Source organism: Crinia signifera, chromosome 5, assembly GCF_055691185.1.
Source record: "Crinia signifera chromosome 5, ASM5569118v1, whole genome shotgun sequence".
Classification (NCBI taxonomy): domain Eukaryota; kingdom Metazoa; phylum Chordata; class Amphibia; order Anura; family Myobatrachidae; genus Crinia; species Crinia signifera.
In genome coordinates this window covers 10731670-10751149 of record NC_139221.1, presented here as the reverse complement: position 1 = coordinate 10751149, position 19480 = coordinate 10731670, and the positions used below count along the sequence as shown (strand labels likewise).

Sequence of the window (19480 nt, the reverse complement as noted above, 5' to 3'; positions counted from 1 at the left end):
GTTATCTGGGAGTGTCAGGTAATACGCAGGCGTGGCCAGGTGTATGAGGAGAAGTCATGTGACATCAGCTCCGCCCCCGATCAGCCTGATTCTATCACAGCCGCTGAGTAAGTCCTGGGCTACGCACACACTGCACACACTGGGGAATCATTACATGGTGATTGGCTGTTATCTGGGAGTGTCAGGTAATACGCAGGCGTGGCCAGGTGTGTGAGGGGAAGTCATGTGATGTCAGCTCCGCCCCCGATCAGCCTGATTCTAGCACAGCTGCTGAGTAAGTCCTGGGCTACGCACACACTGCGCACACTGGGAATCATTACATGGTGAGCGGCTGTTATCTGGGAGTGTCAGGTAATACGCAGGCGTGGCCAGGTGTGTGAGGAGAAGTCATGTGACATCAGCTCTGCCCCCGATGAGCATGATTCTATCACAGCCGCTGAGTAAGTCCTGGGCTACGCACACACTGCGCACACTGGGAATCATTACATGGTGAGCGGCTGTTATCTGGGAGTGTCAGGTAATACATAGGCGTGGCCAGGTGTGTGAGGGGAAGTCATGTGACATCAGCTCCGCCCCCGATCAGCCTAATTCTATCGCAGCCGCAGAGTAAGCCCTGGGCTACAGACTGCTGCGCACACTGGGGAATCATTTGATAGTGAGTACGTTGAAAATGGATTTGCATCAAATCGCGGATCTGCAATATTTTTGCACGCCATTCGCAGGATTGCACATGGCGGGATTTCACTATGGCCGGTTGGCAGCTATCTGATCGCAGACCGCTGCCAGTTAGCAGAGAAGCCATCAAGTCTGAATAACCCTATTGCTGAGACTGTTACTAAAGATCAGATGAAGTCGCAGTTTACAAATAAAAATAAAATAAAGTGTCTGAATATTTGCACCATTATGGCTGCGGCAGGCCGGGTTGTCCGGGGGTGGGGGGTGATTTCACATCTGGGGATATTAATTCCAGCACACACAGAGCTGTTAGGTGCTTCCCACCTGTCGCCTACCTGCCAATTGCAGCTCATGTTGAGTCACTGGTAACATTTATGGCTTGTGTGAGTCCTAAACAGCTGTATAAAACATTTATAACCTGGACTTTCCCCAGGACGCAGCAATCCGCGGCCGGGACCATGGAGGAGCGAGCGAGGCTGGTGGGATAACTCTGCGGAATATTCACCACCAACCAATCGTCTCCTAACGGTAACCGGACTGACTCATCATAGACAGTCATATGGTCGATCACTAACGGTCGACAGTCAAAAGGTAGACGTGCATTTTTTTTACAAAATTTTCCGCCGACATGTGCCGACAGGCAGTATTTCATGCCCTACCATCCACTAGGGCGCAGCGAGGAACTGAGCACGATGCATGGCGAGCGATGTAAGGGGACGCGGTACACTTAGACAGTGTCCATCTCCATGTCGACCTATGTCAACACAGACACCCTTAAAACATTAAAAACTCATGTGGACCTTTTTCCATGTCGACCTTGTGTCTGTCGACCATTAACGGTCGACCATATGACTGTCTATCACGAGCCAGTCTATGTTTTATACCATAACCCTCCTAACTGCCAATTTTTAAACATAGGTGCAGGGCTTAAAGTGGTCCCGGAAAGTGGCGAAACTCATTCCTCACTGCCAACCTGCCATATATTCCATCACGGCCTGTAACATGACCATTAGCAGTGGATTGGCTGATACTTTATCTCTCTCCAAGGCCCACAGATATATGCGGTGAAGACCAGCGCAGTTGCGCTACCTTCGGACTCTGGACTGAACACGTTGGGATTGGGCAGAGCCGGCAGCTGCGGGTTTCCCTGGTGCCCTGTTCTAGTATATGCCATAGAAGCCGCCAGGTCGTCCAGTGTCTTTCCCTGTAAACGGATCCTCGTGTCTGTTGGCGTGACGCGCTTGGTGCAGCCGCCTCTGTGGAGACGCATGACTTCCTGTCTATAGGAGCACATGGCCCGTCAGCCACATAACACGGCCGCACTGTAGATCAGGAATGTGCTGAGGAGCCTCAGACAGACAGCCAGTCATTAGGTGTAATTGCTGATTGTATTTGTGCACCATTGTGACCATTCCTCTGCTACACTCACAATGTGTCAGTATATCCGCAGCGTAACACATCATCACACATTAGTCTTCCAGTGATAACACTGCACAACTGTTATCAAACAAGACCTCAGTGTCGCCGCCAATGGGCCTGATTCAGCACGAGTTCCAATCCTCGGAAATTCTGCAAAATGACAACTCTCAGCGGTAGGGCTGCCCAGCTCCGGGGTCGCCCCACATGCTGAGTTACTCCCCTTGGTGTACCTGCAGGATTCTAGCAGCCTAGCTGTGAAGCCGGTTACAGCGGCTGCGTGTGATGTCACACAGTCGCCACGCCCCCTCAAACGGTCCAGACTCGCCTGCGTTGGGAAGACCGTGCCTGCGGAAGCAGAAGCAGTGGGGAGGGGAAAAATGATGAAGCTGTGGGGAGGGGGCAGGGGGAGAGGAACAATTCTATGAAACTGCTTTGCTGCAGCAGTGTGGAGGGGGGAGAGGAAGGATTCCATGAAGGATAGTGGGCACGCCCCCAATTGTCATTTGGTAACTCCACCCACGGTCCCGTTCTGAGCTGGGAAACGCCACCGACAGCTGTGCGCGGGATGTTATTATCGAGCGAAGGCTGGAGATCCACAGTACGGAGAGGGCCCACCTCTCTCTGCACCTGTTACATCCGCCCCACCTGCAGTGCAAATGGTTTTATCCATTAGAAAGATGATTTGCTTTTGCAAGTGAACCAGAATCAGGCCCTTTATATCCCAGCGCCAATATGTCCAGCTGTGAGAGTACACAGTGCCCAGATGAATGCGAGAGAACACACACACAACCGTTCTTATAACCTCTGCTGTAGTTGAACTACAAGTCCCAGCATGCTGCCTCTGCTCCACTAAACTATACTTACAGAAACCACAACTGCGTATATCTGCACCCTGTATGGTGGCGGTGACACAGACAGGCCCCTGACAGCAGAAAGCACAAGCCAAGCCGTTTGATGTTCCTAAACTAGAATTAGTATCGTACATCAAACGCTGCTGCCTCGTGTTTGTGCTGTAATTGCAGGGTCCAGGTGTACGTCGCACTCAGGACTTATCATTACCAATAAACATTATGGTAATGTCTGGACTTTTGTAGGGTAACATGAGTACGTGAGTAACGCAGCGACATGTCGCTCACTATGGTAGATTCCGCTTTCCCAGCAGTACAGTGTTACACGCACTTGTTCTGTGTTTGCAGAGTAGACACTTACATGCGGAACACTAGGGCTGGGATGTACCAAACGGAGAATGCGGTAAAAACCCTGTTTTCAAGGTTTTTACCACATTTTCATATGTATCAATGTGGGACCACCATGTCTCCGCCATAGAGGGTAACGCCCTATGCACAGAGCTACTATTCTAACAGTCACTGTGAGCAGCACTGCGATACAAGGTAATGAGGGAACACCATATACACAGAGATCATCCTACAGTCACTGTGATGAACACTGCTCTAGTAGGTAATGAGGTGAATACCATATACACAGAGCACCTTCTTGTACAGTCACTGTATGGAGCACTGCTCTACAGGTAATGAGGTGAAAACCATATACAGGGAGCTTGTTTTCTTAAAGTCACTGTGAGGAGCGCTGCTCTACTAGGTAATGGGGGATTATCATATACATTGAGCTCCTCCTCATACAGTCACTGTGAAGAGTGCTGCTCTACTAATTAATGAGGTGAATACCATATGCACAGAGATCATATTCTTATAGTCACTGTGAGGAGCACTGCTCTACTAGGTAATGAGGTGAATACCCTATACACAGAGCTCCTCCTCCTACAGTCACTGTGAGGAGCGCTGCTCTACAAAGTAATGAGGTGAATAAATATATACAGAGGTCCTCCTCCTATAGTCACTGTGAGGAGCGCTGCTCTACTAGGTAATGGGGTGAATACCATATACACAGAGCTCCTCCTCCTATAGTCACTGTGAGGAGCGCTGCTCTACTAGGTAATGGGGTGAATACCATATACACAGAGCTCCTCCTCCTATAGTCACTGTGAGGAGCGCTGCTCTACTAGGTAATGGGGTGAATACCATATACACAGAGCTCCTCATCCTACAGTCACTGTGAGGAGCGCTGCTCTACTAGGTAATGAGGTGAATACCATATACACAGAGCTCCTCCTCCTACAGTCACTGTGAGGAGCGCTGCTCTACTAGGTAATGGGGTGAATACCATATACACAGAGCTCCTCCTCCTACAGTTGCTGTGAGGAGCGCTGCTCTACTAGGCAATGAGGTGAATACCCTATACACAGAGCTCCTCCTCCTACAGTCACTGTGAGGAGCGCTGCTCTACTAGGCAATGAGGTGAATACCCTATACACAGAGCTCCTCCTCCTACAGTCACTGTGAGGAGCGCTGCTCTACAAAGTAATGAGGTGAATAAATATATACAGAGCTCCTCCTCCTATAGTCACTGTGAGGAGCGCTGCTCTACTAGGTAATGGGGTGAATACCATATACACAGAGCTCCTCCTCCTACAGTCACTGTGAGGAGCGCTGCTCTACTAGGCAATGAGGTGAATACCCTATACACAGAGCTCCTCCTCCTACAGTCACTGTGAGGAGCGCTGCTCTACAAAGTAATGAGGTGAATAAATATATACAGAGCTCCTCCTCCTATAGTCACTGTGAGGAGCGCTGCTCTACTAGGTAATGGGGTGAATACCATATACACAGAGCTCCTCCTATAGTCACTGTGAGGAGCGCTGCTCTACTAGGTAATGAGGTGAATACCATATACACAGAGCTCCTCCTCCTACAGTTACTGTGAGGAGCGCTGCTCTACTAGATAATGGGGTGAATACCATATACACAGAGCTCCTCCTCCTATAGTCACTGTGAGGAGCGCTGCTCTACTAGGTAATGAGGTGAATACCATATACACAGAGCTCCTCCTCCTACAGTCACTGTGAGGAGCGCTGCTCTACTAGGTAATGGGGTGAATACCATATACACAGAGCTCCTCCTCCTATAGTCACTGTGAGGAGCGCTGCTCTACTAGGCAATAAGGGGAATACCATATACAAAGAGCTCCTCCTCCTACAGTCACTGTGAGGAGCGCTGCTCTAGTAGGTAATGAGGTGAATACCCTATACACAGAGCTCCTCCTATAGTCACTGTGAGGAGCACTGCTCTACTAGGTAATGAGGTGAATACCATATACACAGAGCTCCTCCTACTATAGTCACTGTGAGGAGCGCTGCTCTACTAGGTAATGAGGTGAATACCCTATACACAGAGCTCCTCCTCCTCCTATAGTCACTGTGAGGAGCGCTGCTCTACTAGGTAATGAGGTGAATACCCTATACACAGAGCTCCTATAGTCACTGTGGGGAGCGCTGCTCTACTAGGTAATGAGGTGAATACCCTATACACAGAGCTCCTCCTCCTCCTACAGTCACTGTGAGGAGCGCTGCTCTACTAGGCAATGAGGAGAATACCCTATACACAGAGCTCCTACTTTTGTGAATACATGGAGAACATACCCACCCCACTGATCGATATCTGAGTGACTTTGTTGGGTGACAGGTTCAGAATAAGCTCTTGTTTCAGAGCTTGTCATGTCCTATATCTGTGCAGGCGCTGATCACGGCACTTAACACAGCATTACGCTGCTTATTACAAGGATCAGTTTATTCCTAGCGTCGAGGAATTCACTTCACTCAACAGCATGTAATAAAGAGATACAGCGGGACGGCGTTTCACAACCCAATTATGTCCGTGTACATGAGAGGTGTCAGCAGTTTAACGGTGATAAATGTAGATTTGACTCATATTAAATCCAGCAATGTTGTTCTCTCCCCTCCGCTGAGCTTGTACATTTTTTCCTTGCTATGTGAATCATTATATATATATTTTTAAACATTGTTTGCATTGTGTTCAGACATGATTGCAAAAGGCTTCAGTGTGGTTTCCCGACATGCAAAATACCGACTATCAATATATCGACAAGCTTTATCAGACCGTCAAAATGGCGACATTCACTATGCGGACATGGTCAAAGGACGACACGGATAGAATGCCAACATTTAAAATCTTGACATGTCAAAAGTCAACATGTTTTTTTTGGGTGCCTATGTCGACATATCTTGACATGAACGCCGTATGAGTGCTCCGTGTCCCTCGCATGACGCGCTGCGGGCACTGTATTATAGTCTAACTCTATGCCACTTGGATCGTGGAGTCAGAACAAGTCGGGTTCAAAGAGAAAACCTGGAAAAATTCAGTTCAAATTTTTGACATTTTTGACCGCGATGGTATTTTGACCACGTCAGCATAATAAATGTCAGCATTTTGACTGTTGGCTTTTTGACTGTCGGTAAATTAATGGCATCAATTGCAAAATCATAACACTTAAGTTTAATTAATATTCGCATATATTATTGTCAGCTACACAAGACCCTGACTGTTGTCACCGTACACTACGGCCTGATTCAGGTTGGTTAGAAAAGCAAAAAAGGCACACAAGTGGATAAAACCATGTTACATCTGCCCCACCTGCAGTGCAGCATTCTTTTGCCCAATTGTGTGCTTTTTCTTTGCTGTGCTTACAAAAACCTTAATCAGCCTCTTAATATTTTCAGTGATTAATCAGCGTTTTGTCTCTAACTGGATATTTATATCCCCCCATTGTAAGTGACCATATGCTAGAATTGTACCAAGTACAGTACACCATGCCATAAATTATAGATTTCCTTTACATTTATGGCGTCGCCATCTCTGCATGTTGTTACCCAATATCTTTCTGCCGTTCCACGTAAGATGGATCCAATCGAATTCCTCCCAGCCACTCCCACGACCGCCTCGCCAGTCTGCGCATGCACAATTGGTCTCCTGGGTCCTATAACTTCTTATTAGGGGAGCCCTCTTTTGCGATACAAATTGCATTTCTAAGTACAGTCCCAATAAGTATACACCCAGCTGGATGTACCGCGTCGCTGATGCGATGCTTAGTACATCCCGCCCTCGGACAGTATAGTCAGTAAAAAGTACTAAAATCTGGGAAATTGAGCTACGCGTTTCGCACCATATTTGGCAGAATTGATTGGGACTCATCTGGAGACACAGATCAGTAAGGGCGAATACAGACCTTTTAGGAGGCATACCAGACAGGTGTTATTCTACACAGATGACGCTGTGCTGTGCATTAATCAGCAAATGTGCTGAAAAGCGTTACTATTTTCAGAACTTATGCCCATTTTGCTGCCAGCGCTTGCTACCTGTGTATTTGCACTTTTCAAGTTCCTGCAGAGAATTCCGCACATGAATGTCATTCCAGGAAGACTCCGCCATCCCCCGCCTCAAACCCAAATGACTTGAACGCACGATGTCACATCTTAAGCATTTTCCTTCTCCCGTGCACTAATTAAGTGGATAGGTAATACATCTGCTACACAGTATGTGATTAGCTGTCTGACACACTAATTATTCACATCTGGATAGTTTTGCCTCCCGCTTTGAAGTTTCCAATAAGTCGGCCTGCCACGCCGCTGGACCTATATTCTCTCCACGTTACCTGGAAGAAAAAAAACTAAACTATATAAAGGAATCCCAGCTAATTGTCCAGGTGAGCCTGCAATGCAGAGGACGGGCAGACATCAGCTATGACCTTTTCAAAGTGTCACTTAGCGATCTGTGTACCCTCCTGCCCTGCGCTCTCAGGAATAATTGACAGCGTCTGAATCGGGTCTTTTTTTCTCCTTGTAGTTTGTGATCTTTTAATCTAATAAGATGGAGAGTAGAGATAATAGGTAATTGGTTCAAGCACAAAGCCGGCTGCATCGCTGTGATTCCTGTCTGTGGGGGGAATGGATGAGTGGCATCTACTCTGCAAATCCCCTTTCTGCACAAGAGAAGGCGGGACGCAAGCCTCTTACACATTGTTGCGGCCAGTTACCCAGGATAGGCTGAGGCAACAGTCTAAGCGCAGAGATTAGCGGCAACAGAAAAGGGTTTAAACCCTAAGGAGGCAGAGAAATGCACCTGACTAACCCCACAGCAGTCAGTCTGCAAGGCCCTGACAACTCTTATGGTTGGATGTCCGGCAGGTATTCAGTAATCCTCATACAAACTTGGGGGTCTGCGGTGCATCATGTTACCCATCTGCATGGCTGTTACTTGTGCTCTGCAGAATTTGAAATATCAAGGCGTATACCTCCATAGGCAAATGCAGGGGGGGGGGGGGAAGGTTCTGGTTGCCCAGTAACCCCCCTCCTCTTGACAAGTGCCTTAAATGATTACAACAATAGCACTGGTATATAGTATGATCAGTAGAGCTGCCACCACATCATGCAGTGTAAGGGACAGAACGGAGCTGCTGCACATGCCCAGTGTACCAGCTTCTTCTACCACATTTACTGTATGTGTGGATCTGAGCCCTCAGACATCGCAATGGACCAGAGAGCAGCTACCAAGAGGAAGAGACAGGAGCCTTTCCATGAAGTGGGAGTGCTGGTTCTACTATGTTTGTGTATTTATTTATTATTATACTATTTAACCTTTTCCTGACCACCTATCTTATTTAAATGATTGATACGGCCTGTACTATAGACCATCTGTACTGTTAAATATTAATACTGTATTCCATACTGTATCCAGTGTATAAAAATACCAATTTTCAGGGCTGTTACCACTTCCCCAGACTTACTCCAATATGCTGCAGAGTGGGAGATTTTGGATTACATTTGGAAACCCCCCTCTAAAAATCCTGCGTTTGCCACTGACCTCTATTGTCACAATTTACCAATGGAGCTGTTTCAAAGGACCATTTGCCTGTTAATGATTAAGCCCCGCTAGACCTCTTTCCTGCTGCAGCTTCCTGAGAGTAGAAAAGTACTTGGACAATTCCGCAGAGTTGCCTGTGACACAGAATCAGCTTTCTGAAGCATTATCTTTTAGGCACACAATTTCCATCAATGGCAAATACAATGAACGTTCTGTACTCGACCACATCCCTTTGGAAGACTGTTCCATAATATGGCCATCTAGTCGTAATAAACAAAGGGACTGGGGGAGTGACGTTGTTTATATGCTATGCCCGCAACCCCTTGTCATTGAATCCAAGTCTAAAGGTCACCTGACACAATGACCCAGACAACCCGCACACCATGAGCTGTGTCTGCCCGAGGCCAATTCCTCCACTGCAGAGGTTATGGATCCATGCGGAAATCATCTCCTGAACCAGTGCAGTTGTTTACAGGACAACAAGGGTTCGCACAGGGTTATACCTGCCCAGGTGCCCCGAGGATACAGAAAGATGCCAAATACAAACATCTTCCATTGTTATCATGCTTTGGGTGTTTATTTGGGCCTTGTGTAGCTTTCAACATTGTCAAAACTCATGTGGACTCAGGGGGAGATATACTAAGCACTGAAGAGTGATAAAGTGGAGACATAAAGAACCAGCCGCTCTGCTCCCAACTGCCATGTTACAGGCTGTGCTTGAAAAATGACAGCTAGGAGCTGATTGGTTGGTATTTCGGTCCCGATTCAGACTTATTTGCTACGCTGCGAATTTGCAGCATAAGCGGTTATCAAATTACCGTGCATGCCTTTGCTGACTGCCTGCAGCAGTTTGGAGTCAGTAACCATGCTCCAAAAAACTTGCAGCCCATAAAGCTGGTCTGAATCAGGCCCTTTATCTCCATCCCCTTTATCTCTCTCCAAGACTTCGTGCATGTGCCCTCCCTGAGTTACTTCATGTACATCGTAGAATATTTGGCCTGAAAAGAGGAAGTAAAAATGCAAAAATACTTCCTGGGCCACCACTTTTGTAGACCCACCCAACATCTCCACCCACGACTGTTAGGGCTTTTTGATTATAGAGTGATTTACCTAATGAATGGAACATTCCGGCATTCCTTCAGCTGCCCCTCAGTTAGTTGAGGTCAGTTTCCTAGTTGTGATGACCTTTGGCACCCAGCTACAGATGAGTGACCAGGAAGTCCCCCTGAGCTTGGTGCAACCTGCAGCCGTAATCCCCGCACATCTACAGAAACCCGCGCACAATCAGCTCAGAAAGCAAAACAACCGAGCTGTAAATGAGACAAAAAAACAAAAACATTTTTTTTACATTTAAAATTGCTTTCACGACCGATATAGTTTCCAAAAATTTCTGCTGAATATTTGCATCGTTCCAGAATTGTCTCAACAGAAAAATGTATCGGTTGTCGGGTTCCCTCCCTCTCCTGAGAAATTAGGTTATGTCCGGTATTCGATTAGAAAAAGGCTTAGCAATTGAATGGCCCAGGGCTTTTAAGCACAAGGCTGCCTTTTTAACCCCCAGTAATTTAGAGCCTGATTCAGCAAGGCTCGCGGAACAGCAGTCGTCGACTGTCCGCGCCCCTCGCATTTGGCCGAAAGGAGAATGAAATCATTCGATGATCGCCAACCATCGAATGATTTTTATTTCCGTCGGTGTAGGGTGAATGTCATTGGCCCGCCCGCGTTTCCAGGAAAACGCCCAGTACTTTCATTGTGATGCCCAAAAAAAGCTGCTGGGTATGGCGGCATGTGAGGGGAAAGCTGCTGGGTATGGTGGCATGTGAGGGAAAAGCTGCTGGGTATGACGGCATGTGAGGGAAAAGCTGCTGGGTATGGTGGCATGTGAGGGAAAAGCTGCTGGGTATTGGGGCATGTGAGGAAAAAGCTGCTGGGTATGGCGGCATGTGAGGGAAAAGCTGCTGGGTATGGCGGCATGTGAGGGAAAAGCTGCTGGGTATGGCGGCATGTGATGGAAAAGCTGCTGGGTATGGCGGCATGTGAGGGAAAAGCTGCTGGGTATGGTGGCATGTGAGGGAAAAGCTGCTGGGTATGGTGGCATGTGAGGGAAAAGCTGCTGGGTATGGCGTCATGTGAGGGAAAAGCTGCTGGGTATGGTGGCATGTGAGGAAAAAGCTACTGGGTATGATGGCATGTGAGAAAAAGGTGCTGGGTATGGCGGCATGTGAGGGAAAAGCTGCTGGGTATTGGGGCATGTGAGGGAAAAGCTGCTGGGTATGGCGGCATGTGAGGGAAAAGCTGCTGGGTATGGCGGCAGGTGAGGGAAAAGCTGCTGGGTATGGCGGCATGTGAGGGAAAAGCTGCTGGGTATGGTGGCATGTGAGGGAAAAGCTGCTGGGTATGGCGTCATGTGAGGGAAAAGCTGCTGGGTATGGCGGCATGTGAGGGAAAAGCTGCTGGGTATGATGGCATGTGAGGGAAAAGATGCTGGGTATGGCGGCATGTGAGGGAAAAGCTGCTGGGTATTGGGGCATGTGAGGGAAAAGCTGCTGGGTATGGAGGCATGTGAGGGGACAGCTGCTCGGTATTGGGGCATGTGAGGGGACAGCTGCTGAGTATGGGGGCATGTGAGGGGACAGCTGCTGGGTATGGGGGCATGTGAGGGAAAAGCTGCTGGGTATGGTGGCATGTGAGGGAGAAGCTGCTGGGTATGGTGGCATGTGAGGGAGAAGCTGCTGGGTATGGGGGCATTTGAGGGAATAGCTGCTGGGTATGGTGGCATGTGAGGGAAAAGCTGCTGGGTATTGAGGCATGTGAGGGAAAAGCTGCTGGGTATGCTGGCATGTGAGGGGAAAAGCTCCTGGGTATGGTGGCATGTAAGGGAAAAGCTGCTGGGTATTGGGGCATGTGAGGGAAAAGCTGCTGGGTATTGAGGCATGTGAGGGAAAAGCTGCTGGGTATTGAGGCATGTGAGGGAAAAGCTGCTGGGTATGCTGGCATGTGAGGGGAAAAGCTGCTGGGTATGGTGGCATGTAAGGGAAAAGCTGCTGGGTATTGGGGCATGTGAGGGAAAAGCTGCTGGGTATGCTGGGATGTGAGAGAAAAGCTGCTGGGTATGGAGGCATGTGAGGGAAAAGCTTCTGGGTATGGCGGCATGTGAGGGAGAAGCTGCTGGGTATGGTGACATGTGAGGGGAAAGCTGCTGGGTATGGTGGCATGTGAGGGAAAAGCTGCTGGGTATGGCGGCAGGTGAGGGAAAAGCTGCTGGGTATGGCGGCATGTGAGGGAAAAGCTGCTGGGTATGGTGGCATGTGAGGGGAAAGCTGCTGGGTATGGCGGCATGTGAGGAAAAAGCTGCTGGGTATGACGGCATGTGAGGGGAAAGCTGCTGGGTATGGTGGCATGTGAGGGAAAAGCTGCTGGGTATGGCGGCATGTGAGGGAAAAGCTGCTTGGTATGGTGGCATGCGAGGGAAAAGCTGCTGGGTATGGGGGCATGTGAGGGAAAAGCTGCTGGGTATGGCCGCATGTGAGGGAAAAGCTGCTGGGTATGGTGGCATGTGAGGGAGAAGCTGCTGGGTATGGTGGCATGCAAGGAAAAACCTGTTGGGTATTGCGGAATGTGAGGAAAAAGCTGCTGATTATGGCGGCATGTGAGAGAACAGCTGCTGGGTATGCTGGCATGTGAGGGAGAAGCTGCTGGGCATGTGAGGGAGAAGCTGCTGGGTATGGAGGCATGTGAGGGAAAAGCTGCTGGGTATGGCCGCATGTGAGAGGACAGCTGCTGGGTATGCTGGCATGTGAGGGGAAAGCTGCTGGGTATGGTGGCATGTGAGGGAAAAGCTGCTGGGTATGACGGCATGTGAGGGAAAAGCTGCTGGGTATGGTGGCATGTGAGGGAAAAGCTGCTGGGTATTGGGGCATGTGAGGAAAAAGCTGCTGGGTATGGCGGCATGTGAGGGAAAAGCTGCTGGGTATGGCGGCATGTGAGGGAAAAGCTGCTGGGTATGGCGGCATGTGATGGAAAAGCTGCTGGGTATGGCGGCATGTGAGGGAAAAGCTGCTGGGTATGGTGGCATGTGAGGGAAAAGCTGCTGGGTATGGTGGCATGTGAGGGAAAAGCTGCTGGGTATGGCGTCATGTGAGGGAAAAGCTGCTGGGTATGGTGGCATGTGAGGAAAAAGCTGCTGGGTATGATGGCATGTGAGGGAAAAGATGCTGGGTATGGCGGCATGTGAGGGAAAAGCTGCTGGGTATTGGGGCATGTGAGGGAAAAGCTGCTGGGTATGGCGGCATGTGAGGGAAAAGCTGCTGGGTATGGCGGCAGGTGAGGGAAAAGCTGCTGGGTATGGCGGCATGTGAGGGAAAAGCTGCTGGGTATGGTGGCATGTGAGGGAAAAGCTGCTGGGTATGGCGTCATGTGAGGGAAAAGCTGCTGGGTATGGCGGCATGTGAGGGAAAAGCTGCTGGGTATGATGGCATGTGAGGGAAAAGATGCTGGGTATGGCGGCATGTGAGGGAAAAGCTGCTGGGTATTGGGGCATGTGAGGGAAAAGCTGCTGGGTATGGAGGCATGTGAGGGGACAGCTGCTCGGTATTGGGGCATGTGAGGGGACAGCTGCTGGGTATGGGGGCATGTGAGGGGACAGCTGCTGGGTATGGGGGCATGTGAGGGAAAAGCTGCTGGGTATGGTGGCATGTGAGGGAGAAGCTGCTGGGTATGGTGGCATGTGAGGGAGAAGCTGCTGGGTATGGGGGCATGTGAGGGAATAGCTGCTGGGTATGGTGGCATGTGAGGGAAAAGCTGCTGGGTATTGAGGCATGTGAGGGAAAAGCTGCTGGGTATGCTGGCATGTGAGGGGAAAAGCTCCTGGGTATGGTGGCATGTAAGGGAAAAGCTGCTGGGTATTGGGGCATGTGAGGGAAAAGCTGCTGGGTATTGAGGCATGTGAGGGAAAAGCTGCTGGGTATTGAGGCATGTGAGGGAAAAGCTGCTGGGTATGCTGGCATGTGAGGGGAAAAGCTGCTGGGTATGGTGGCATGTAAGGGAAAAGCTGCTGGGTATTGGGGCATGTGAGGGAAAAGCTGCTGGGTATGCTGGGATGTGAGAGAAAAGCTGCTGGGTATGGAGGCATGTGAGGGAAAAGCTTCTGGGTATGGCGGCATGTGAGGGAGAAGCTGCTGGGTATGGTGACATGTGAGGGGAAAGCTGCTGGGTATGGTGGCATGTGAGGGAAAAGCTGCTGGGTATGGCGGCAGGTGAGGGAAAAGCTGCTGGGTATGGCGGCATGTGAGGGAAAAGCTGCTGGGTATGGTGGCATGTGAGGGGAAAGCTGCTGGGTATGGCGGCATGTGAGGAAAAAGCTGCTGGGTATGACGGCATGTGAGGGGAAAGCTGCTGGGTATGGTGGCATGTGAGGGAAAAGCTGCTGGGTATGGCGGCATGTGAGGGAAAAGCTGCTTGGTATGGTGGCATGCGAGGGAAAAGCTGCTGGGTATGGGGGCATGTGAGGGAAAAGCTGCTGGGTATGGCCGCATGTGAGGGAAAAGCTGCTGGGTATGGTGGCATGTGAGGGAGAAGCTGCTGGGTATGGTGGCATGCAAGGAAAAACCTGTTGGGTATTGCGGAATGTGAGGGAAAAGCTGCTGATTATGGCGGCATGTGAGAGAACAGCTGCTGGGTATGCTGGCATGTGAGGGAGAAGCTGCTGGGCATGTGAGGGAGAAGCTGCTGGGTATGGAGGCATGTGAGGGAAAAGCTGCTGGGTATGGCCGCATGTGAGAGGACAGCTGCTGGGTATGCTGGCATGTGAGAGAACAGCTGCTGGGTATGCTGGCATGTGAGAGAACAGCTAGTGGGTATGGGTACATGTGAGGGAGAAGTTGCTGGGTATGCTGGCATGTGAGGAAGAAGCTGCTGGGTATGCTGGCATGTGAGGGAGAAGCTGCTGGGCATGCGAGAGAACAGCTGCTGGGTATGGGGACATATGAGGGAGAAGTTGCTGGGTATGCTGGCATGTGAGGAAGAAGCTGCTAGGTATAATACCCCACAGCTAACCGTTGTGTAAGAACAATGCCCATGTACAAAACATCACAACAACATCAAATCATATAATCCTCTCTCTGGAAGACCATGATATTCCCAGTGATTACTGGTAGTTCCGTGTTTCTGGCTGGGTCGGGGAATCACCTCGAACATGTAACGTTAGGCCCTCTCCCAATCCCGAATATTACCAATGTTTATTGGTAATATTTATATGGGATTCTAATATATATGCTATGGCGGATCCCAGCCAGGCGTTGGAGAGAGGCCTGTTCTGCAGAGAATGCAGCTTGTCCGTCGGCCCTTGGGAACGGACGCCTCTTTCTCAGGCTGTCAAGCCGGGCTTATTTGATGCGTAATCTATAGTCATTAGCTGGCATGAATTGCCATGGGTCATAGCTAATTAAAACCTACCTCAGAAATTCTCCCAGCCCTATGGTTAGGTGACTTATCAAGCGTTGCAGCAAGTGTCTCATGACCCTTCCTCCTCATTGTCCTACTGATTGGAATGCCGCTTTAATACGCTCAGGTTAATGTGGAGGGGTCATCCAGGTGGGACACAGGGACCTGCGCACAGAGCGGTGCATACAGGGCTGTCTTACCGTTAATGACCACATGGGGTGCACTGATCTGACCTCGCTGAGAGGCTTTCTCCTTGTAACGCTCTCTGTAATAACACTGATGTCTGCAACTTTGCATTGACTATTCCTAGTACTAAGGTCGGGCGGCGCTTAGCGAGCAGTACTGAATCAGGCTCACTGAATCAACCAATCAGCTCCTAGATGCCATGTTACAGGCTGTGCGCGAAAAATCAACTAACACTGATCGGACAGTACTTTACCTCTCTCCACGCTTTGCTAAACCTACTATAGCCCTCAAATCCTTTGTTTTCACATATCGGGTAACCACCTAACCCCAATTGTAACCAAAATGTTCTCTTTTATGCTGCCATGGTAATGGGCATATTTCCATATGAGGGCCTGGACCAGGAGCTCCATCTGCCCCATTGTTAATCTCGCCCAGGTTCAACATATATTGGGCCTGATTCGAACAATGGGGCAAATGCATTACGCCCGGAGAAGCGATAAAGTGGAGATAAAGTAGAAGGTGATAACACACCAGCCAATCAGCTGTGTTTGAAAAAGGAAAGTTAGGAGTTGATTGGCTGATGCGTTATCTCCTTCTCCTTTATCTGCACTTTATCTCTTCACCAGGCTTAGTACATCTGCCCCATTGGTGCTTACTGAGCCCTGAGGGGCAGATGTATTAAGCCTTAACAAGAGATAAATGCCAGGGTGATAAGGAGAGATAAACGTCCAGCCAATCAGCTCCTTACTGACTTTTTTCAAACACAGCCTGTAACATGGCAGTTAGCAGGTGATTGGCTGGACGTTTATCTCTCCTTATCACCCTTGCATTTATCTCTTGTTAAGGCTTAATACATCTGCCTCTGAGATACCGGACTAGCGGGCCCCACAATTTCTAGTAGCAGCCCGGACTGCACCTGCTGCACCAATGATAGTTCAGCTTCTGTGCCCATGACATCTATTCACAGTGCAGGGAGAGTCTGGGGAACCCTGGCACCAGAGAGTAGTGGGCATGCCCCAACAGGGATGCAACCAGGACCCCTTCCTGTGTTGCTCCACCCCTTTCTACACACAGGAGGCCCCAATTTTACAGTGTTGGGAGGTATTGTGATATCAGATATATTGGGAGCCCTTGTTGTGTATTTAGATATTTGGATATGCTGTACATTTAATGGGTGATAATTATATAATGTAGACATATTGGGGGAAATTTACTAAGAATACGAATACGATTTTTCATATTTGTATTCTTAATGCAAATGAATACGACTGCATACGGCTGTTATAGCCTTATGCAAATTCGTATTGCGGAGGGGAATTTACAAAGCGGTCAAATACGACTGCTTTGTATTTTCCGATGTTGTATTGATTCGTATTAGCGGCCATATATATGAATTTGTATAGGCAGCTTGAATGGATCTATTAGATCCGTGCAGGCCACAGTGTGTAAAAAATAAATAAAAATGAAGTAAGAAAAAGGGCGTAGGGTCCCCCCCCCCCCCCCCCCCCCCCCCCAAGGCCATAACCAGCCCCAGGCTCACAGTCGGTCCTTGTAAAAAATCAGGGAAAAATTTGAATAGGGTTCCCCTGATTTTTTTAAAGCAGCACCAGGCCCAAGGGCCTGTCCTGGTTCCCAAAATATGGGGGACTAAATGACTAGCGATCCCCCATATTTTAAGAACCATCACCAGGCCCAACCTGCCAGCAGGGTAATTCCACAGCCAGGGGGAGACTTTTTATACAAGTCCCCCCTAAAGCATTAACCTCCTGACCGGTCAGCATGGGCAGGGGTCCTGGGGTAGTGGGGACCCCCCTCCCAATGAAGGGGTCCCCCCATCCAGGTTGAAGCCTGGGGCTTTCCCTGGTGACCCTGGGCTGTGGGTACCAGGCTGATTAAAGTGTAAAAAAATGTAATGAAACTATTGTATATTGCTGGTGAACTATGACTCCCGGCAAGCCTCCCCCGCATGCAGAGACTTGGTGACACCACAAGTCCCAGCATGTGGGGCATTAACCCCTTGAGTGGTGAGTTTTGCTGGGGCAGGACAAACCTACTAGGGCAGGTTTGTCCTGCCCCAGCAAAACCCACCACAGGAAGTTGGAAGCCTCCCCCTCCCACACCTCTGCTCCGGCGTTAGTACGGCTGCCTGTCACATTCAGCAGTGACGTCGGCGGCAGGCTGGGGGATGTTCACGGCGGCTCGGGAGGACACGGGTGCCTGAGCGCTCCTGAGTCCCCCCGAGCCGCGCCGACCATACACGAGCCTGCCGCCAACGTCACTGTAGTATGAGGGCTGGCTTGGGGGGGCGGGTCAGGGGAGCTCCAGCACACCGATCGCCAGAGCAAAGGTGATGGGGGGGACTGGGGGGAGCAAGGTTGTGACGGGGGTGGGCTCTAGAGGTGCGCCAGTGGTGCACACCTGGACACCACTGGCGCGCACCTATTGTATGTTAGGTATGCCCAGAAATTTGCCCGGACAGCACGTTGTGGCAGCGCAGATGAGCCCGCAAAATTTCCGGGTATACCACTCAAGGGGTTAAAGGGCCTGCTGGACCTTGTAGAACATATTTGTCCTGTAATCATTTGTGAATTAGGCCCTATGTAACTGAGTAAGATTTGGCAGCTTTACATTGAGCGCAGTGGAAGATACCGTACGTATAACCAGTGGTGCAGGCATAAGGGTAATTGGGCGCGAACCTGCCCCTGTGCCACCACCCCGGCACTGCCATTATCTTCTCTATGCATTGCTTTCTTCCCCTATAAGACGCCAGCGTGGTAATGTGGGGGCTCTATGCTGGTCTCCCCCTCTTCTGCAGCGTGTTACACAGCCCGACCCCATGTGTCCCTTCCCATGACAGCCATGTCCGCACCTGTGTTCCCAGCAGTCATTTCATGACACAGGCTCAGCAGCTGCCCCATGTGCTCCGTATTGGGCCCTATTACTCAGACACTTGCAGCCTGGAGGGGCGCCGGCCTGGCCCTCTCTGACTAATACTCTCATTACCGAAAGTCAGTTCAGTTTCACTTCACAACACAGATAATGACTTCACAAGAGCTGTCATTAGTCGTCTGCCTAAGTCCCCGGTGGCGTGCGGTATTTATGGGTTTGTTAGACAGCGAATGTACGCTGCCTAGCAAGGAAACCTGAATCAGGCCCATTTTCTGTTCTTGTTAAGCCACCAGCGTCTCATCGGCTGAGAAACGGGACCCTACATCTACCACCACTAGTGGAGAAGCAGATCATAACTAACCGGTGGCTTACAGGGCATGCTGAGATTTGTAGTACCGCATCAGTTAGAGAGCCCCCTGTTCATTTTGGAGGAGAGGTGCCCCCTTTTGAGCAGGAGCCCGGTGGCAGATGAATACATTGCCTTAACCTTGCAGGACTGGGGATTATGCGCAAGAGGCGGCCTCAGAGATACCTGTCAGGTGCAGCTCCCAGCTGCCTCCGCAGACAGTATCAGTCTACACGCTGTCTGAGCTGATGCAAGCCCTTACTGAGAGAGAATCATCAATGAATTATGGCTGAGGAATCCAGAGAATCTGGGGCATAGCCCCAGGAAGAGACGTGTACAGCAGCGCCCAGTGATTTAACCCCTTCCCCGCTTCAGGGTACGGAAAGGGGCTGCGCTGCGGTTCGCTGACTTCCGTATGATTTAGCTTGCCCAAGGGGGAGCGTGGATTTTATCGGAAGGTGCGGCTCGTTATTCACTGACGTCCAGACATAAAGTAATCTGCAATTTGCAAGGTCCGCAGTTTTGCTTGCAGTCTATTCCCCTGTTTCCTGTCAGTCTAAACCCAGGGAACCGCAAGGATTTTTGGAATTAGTATTTTTTGTTCAGGATTAAACTATATTCTCCAGATTTTGTTAGTGCGAGCAAAGTGTCAATAGGAGTGCATCCGTTGCCTCAGGTACAGGCACTGGAAGCAGCCATTTTGTAATCTGGGCCAATTTTCACCATAAATTTCCCTGTTCCAGTTGGTCTTTGACAGTTCCCATTAACCTGCTATAGTTGACTGGCTTCA

At 49.8% G+C, this 19480-nt stretch overlaps 1 long non-coding RNA gene across 3 annotated transcripts in view; it reads right to left on the bottom strand.

Annotated features, from left to right (window-relative positions):
* Positions 1-19480, bottom strand: part of LOC146079381 (uncharacterized) — a 124380-nt gene that overhangs the window by 102683 nt on the left and 2217 nt on the right. For all 3 annotated transcript variants that reach the window (XR_014474501.1, XR_014474502.1, XR_014474500.1), the window contains exons 2-3: positions 9939-10138; positions 7538-7620 (exon numbers count right to left, since the gene is read on the bottom strand). This is a non-coding gene — a long non-coding RNA (uncharacterized LOC146079381). The remainder of the gene's footprint in view (positions 1-7537; positions 7621-9938; positions 10139-19480) is intronic.